This window comes from Myotis lucifugus, unplaced genomic scaffold (genome assembly GCF_000147115.1).
Source record: "Myotis lucifugus unplaced genomic scaffold, Myoluc2.0 scaffold_7, whole genome shotgun sequence".
Lineage (NCBI taxonomy): Eukaryota > Metazoa > Chordata > Mammalia > Chiroptera > Vespertilionidae > Myotis > Myotis lucifugus.
The window spans coordinates 17,630,589-17,635,988 of record NW_005871055.1 but is presented as its reverse complement, the minus strand read 5'-3'; positions in this window follow the sequence as shown (position 1 = coordinate 17,635,988).

Sequence of the window (5,400 nt, the reverse complement as noted above, 5' to 3'; positions counted from 1 at the left end):
TAGTATTGCCTTGCTTATACTGGGCCTTTCTCTGGGCCTTTCTTGTTGTTCTCTTTCTAATTCTTTAAGTTGTAGGGTTAGATAACTCATTACAAGTGTTCCTTGTTTTTTTTGAGGTTGGCCTGTAGTGCTATGAACTTTCCTCTTCAGTTGATCTCACTGTGTCCCATAGATTTTGGAAGTTTTTGATGTGAATTTTCATTTGTTTCCAGGATGTTTTATATTTCTTCTTTGATCTCTTTGGTAACCCATTCATTGCTTAATAGCATGCTATTTAGCCTCCATGTGTTTGATTGTTTTTATTGTAGTTGATTTCTAATTTAACACTACGGTGTCGGGTGAATTTCCCGCCAAAATATAAGATGGCGCGGGCAATTATTTAGGTTTCCCGCGCAAAATCAGATAAAATGAGAAAACAATACATTGGTACCCTAACGGTATTGTACTCGACCAGCGCCATAAAGTGTTCTCTACTTACAAGGGATTTTTATGATACCTATTACCCCAATGGGTATGAAACGGTTCGCATACACAGGTAGGTATCTTTGTGAACGGCAAACAAACAAATATTTGGTAATACGCAGTTACAATCGGCCCGAGTTTACACATTTCCCGCACTCCACCGCAAATCTATATGAACCGAGTTAAGACGGCTCCCGCGGAGTACGCGCAATTCACGCGAGCCGACTTAACTCGTTTCCCGCAATCCAAGTGTTAATGCCATTAGGATCTGAGAAGATGCTTGATATGATTTTGATTTTCTTGAATTTGTAGAGACTTAACCTGTGTCCTAAAATGTGGTCTATCTTTGAAAATGCCCCATGGGTACTTGAGAAGAATGTAAATTCTGTAGCTTTGGGGTGAAATGTTCTGGAGATGTCAAATAGTTCGATCTGTTCTAGTGTATGGTTAAGGATTGCTGTTTCCTTGTTGTTTTTTTGTCTAGAAGATTTATCCAGTGATGTCAGTGGGGTATTAAGGTCCCCAATACTATAATTATATTATTGTCTATCTCTCCTTTGATATTTTCCAGAGTTGTTTGGGGTTTTTTTGTTTTGTTTTTTCATATATTTGGGTGCTCCTGTATTGGATGCATATATGTTTTCCAGAATTATATCAATCCTTTCAGTATTATGAAGTGGCCTTCATTATTGCTTGGTATTGCCTTGACTTAGAACTCTATTTTGTCAGCTAGAAGTATTGCTACCCCAGCTTTTTTTTCATTTCCAATTGCCTGAAAAAAAATTGTTTCATCCCTTCGCTTTCAGTCTGTGTGAGTCCTTTGTTCTGAGGTGGGTCTCTTGTAGACAGTACATTTATGGGTCCTGTTTTCTTATCTATTCAGCTACCCTATGTCTTTTGATTGGAACATTTAAACCATTTGAATTTAAGGTTATTATTGATAGGTACTTGTTTGTTGCCCATTTTTATTCTTTATGCTTGTGTTCCCTCCTCTTTTTCTATTTATTCTTTTTACAACATTCCCTTTAGCATTGCTTGCATTATTGGTTTGGTAGTAATAAACTCCTTTATCTTTTTCATGTCTGTGAAGCTCCTGATTTTACCTTCAATTTTGAATGATAGACTTGCTAGATAGAGTACTATTGGATTCAGTCCCTTGCTTTTAATTACTTTGTATACTTCATGCCACTCCCTTCTTGCCTGATGTGTTTCTATTTAGAAATAAGCTGCTGGTCTAATGGAAGATCCCTTGGAGGTAACTTTCTCTCTTGCAGTCTTTAAGATTTTTTTCTTTGTCTTTATTGTTTGCCATTTTAATTATAACGTGTCTTGGTGTGGGTTTTTTGGGGTTCATCTGGTTTTGGACTCTGTGTGCTTCTTGGACTTGTGTGACTTTTTTCTTCCCCAAGTCAGAGTAGTTTTCTGTAATTATTTCTTCAAACAGGTTTTCTATTCCTTTCTCAGATTCTTCTCCTTCTGGCACTTCTATAATGTGGCTGTTGTTTCATTTCATATTGTCCCAAATCTCCCTTAAACTCTCCTCCTGCTTTTCATCTTTTTCTAATTGCTACCCTGATTGTGTGTTTTTATTCTACCTGTCTTCTAACTCAATAATTCTGTCCTCAGCTTCTTATAGTCTACTGTTGAAATGTTCCAGGGTGTTCTTTATCACAGCTATGTCATTCTTCATTTCCTCTTTATTCTTATCCATGTTGGTGTATTTCTCATTCAGCTGCTTATAATTCTCTTTCAGTTGCTTGCAATTCCAGTCAGATGTTTTAGCATCCTTATATCATTACTTTAAATTCTTTATCTGACAAATTATTTGCCTTCATTTTATTTAGTTTCTTTTTTGGTGATACCTCCTTTTCTTTCCTTTGGGGATTGTTCTTTGTGTCCACATTTTTACTGTCCCTTTGTATTTGTTTCTACCCATTAGCTAAAACTGCTATGCCACCCAGATTTTGGGGGGGGGGTTCTTATGTAGTAGGTGTTTTGTGGGACCCAGTGGTGTAGTCTTTCAAATCTCCTGAGCTGGGTGTTCTAAGAAAGTCCCCTACTTGAGTTATTTGGGTTCTCCTGTTGTAGTTGGGTCTTGAATGTTATTATCCCATTTGTGAACTGAGTCTCCTTCCAGGTTGTCTGACTATGTGGGTAACCCCTGAACTTGTCATGTAAGCTGGTGTGTAGGTGCTGAACAAACAGGACAAAATACAAGACAAAACATGACACAGGACAAACAAAACAAGAATGTACACAATACCTCTATAGCACCAACAAAACCCACCACCAGAGAAGCAAGAATTAGATAAAAAAATAAATAAAAAAGAGGAAGAATGATAGAAAGAAAGGAAGAAAGAAAGAAAGAAAGAAGAAAGACAAAATATAGGGAGAAAATGCAAATAAACAAATTTTAAAAAGCACTAACTAAAAACATTTTAAAAAGTGGGGTGCAGAATATGTAGATGCAGAGCTTAAATAAAGAAAATAATAATAAAGAATTAGCGGAATAGGTGAAAGAAAACAGTATAGAATAAAGAAGGGAGAAAAGAAATTAAAAGACAAGAAAAAATTTTGAAAAGGAAAATAGAAGAGAAAGCAGATAGACCTAAATTAAGATAGAGAAAAAGGATAAGAAATCAGGAGACAAAGAAAAGAGAGAGTGAAGAAATGGGTAGTGAAAAAAAGAAAAGAGAAAAAGAAAATTGAGTAGGAGAAGGGAAGAGGATAATTAGATATATGAATGAAATAATAGAGAGTAGAATAATAACTAATCAATAAAGCAGATAGACAAAGAACATACATTTAAAATGGGAAAGAAAGAAAGGAAAGATAAAATCTAAAAAGGATAAAAGAGAAGAAAAGTGGGAGCAAAAAAGATGAGAGAGAAAAAAAGTGAAGTGACATTTGTTTCAGCTGAGTTTAAGACCCCTTGGGAGCTCACTTAGGATCCCACTCTTCTGTTCTGTCTGCTAACTCAGAGCTTCCTGTTAGGCACTTAGGTGCTAACCAGTGTCTAACTGTCTTTTGTCCTGCTTGAAGCTCCAGGTGACCCACTGATCCACTGCTTGTGTCTGTCTCCACAGACCTGGGCTGCAAGCAGGAGGGAATCGATCTGCCTTCTATAGGAGGTTTGTTAGTTGCATGGGGCCCAGGGCTGGTTCAGCAAAGTTCCCGGGTTTCCTGGGCTTTACTTCTGCCTGCCTTTGCCTGTTGGCCAGCTGTCAATCTTAATCACTCAAAAGTCTGTTCCTGACAGGGCTTTAGGTGGGGGAAGTGCTGTTTCACTTTCAGGGAATATGATGGTGTCTTTTCCTGTCCCAGAGCTACTCCTCTGCCGGTGACCCAAAATATACTCTGCCCTTACCTGAACAGAGATTCTTGTATGGATACCATTAGGGTCAGCTGGGACCCTGGAGTTTTTATCAGTCTGCTTCCCAGAATAGTGGGGCAGATGGTCTCTCCTCCAATCCAGTCACTGAGGGCTCCTAGAGACTGTTCAGACCCCTAAGTTTGGCCTCTCCCTTTGTTTACTCTGTGAAGCTCAAAATGCAGTGTGTGGCAGGCTGTATCACCTAGGGCAGGTTTTTTTTTTTCTTTGTCTGCCCTCTGGCTGTTGGAATCAGCTAGCTCTTCTCAGGAAAAATGGCCATTTCCCTTTGGCTGCATATAAATGACCCAATGCAGGACTCCTGGCTACTGCTTTTCCAAGCCTCTCTTCTCTTCTTCCCTCCCCAGCCTCTCCTCAGGCACCTCTAGTCCGAACCTCCCTCCCTGCTCCAACGCATAGGGTGAGTAGTTGTAAATGAAAACTCCTATGGTCTAGGTCAGTGGTCCGCAAACCGTGGCTCGCGAGCCACATGCGGCTCTTTGGCCCCTTGAGTGTGGCTCTTCCACAAAATACCACGTGTGGGCGAGCACATATAGTGCGATTGAAACTCTGTGGCCCATGCGCAAAAGTCGGTTTTCGGCCTGGGCAAGTCTATTTTGAAGAAGTGGCCTTAGAAGAAGTGGGGAGTGTCGGAGATGCGGCGCAGGCCGGCCTGGGGATATGCAGCGCTGGGGAGGCGCACATGATTCATGCTCGAGTTGAGTGAGCCAGTCAGTCAGCAGTCTCATTGTGCAGTGGTTAGTGCTAGTCGCGTCCTCAAATAGTGCGCGGTGACAAAAATACCTACTCAAAGCATAAAGTTACCTGTATTTTTCCAACCAGCTGCAAATCTTACAGGTATTTTTGTCATCAATTTAAGAATTGTAATTATTTTGTGTTGGTGGCTTTATTATTATAAAATGAAATATTTTTTAGGTGCCCTGTTTGACATGGCTACAAAGAAGAAGCAAAGAAAAACAGAAGACGAAAACCATGAATTTAAAGTTGAATGGACCGAGACTTTCGCATATATTCAAAACTTAAATGGCCTTCCGACCTGTCTTATTTGTCAGGAAAAATTGGCGCATAACAAGAAAGCAAATTTGGAGAGACACTTTACAACTAAACACGTGTCATTTAGTACTAAATATCCTGTCAGTCATGCAAAAGCAGTTGAGGAACTTCAGAAGAGTTAAGAAAAATCAAGTTCTGTATTTAATTACTGGATGCAATCTTCCAACAATGTTAATATTGCAAGTTTTGTGGTTAGTCAAGAGATTGCTAAGAGAGGAAAACCATATACAGACGGTGAATACATAAAAAGTTGTTTTATAAATGCATCCAAAGAGCTATTTCTGGATTTTAAGAACAAATCAGATATTCTAAAAAAAATTAAAGAGTTACCATTGTCTGCTAAAACAGTGAAAGATAGAACAGTCAAAATGTCTTCGAATATAACCAACCAGCAAGTTGAAGATCTTAAATTGGTTTCAGCTTTATCAATAGCAGTTGACGAATCTTGTGACATAAATGATACAGCGCAAGTTTCACTTTTTGTACGATTTATT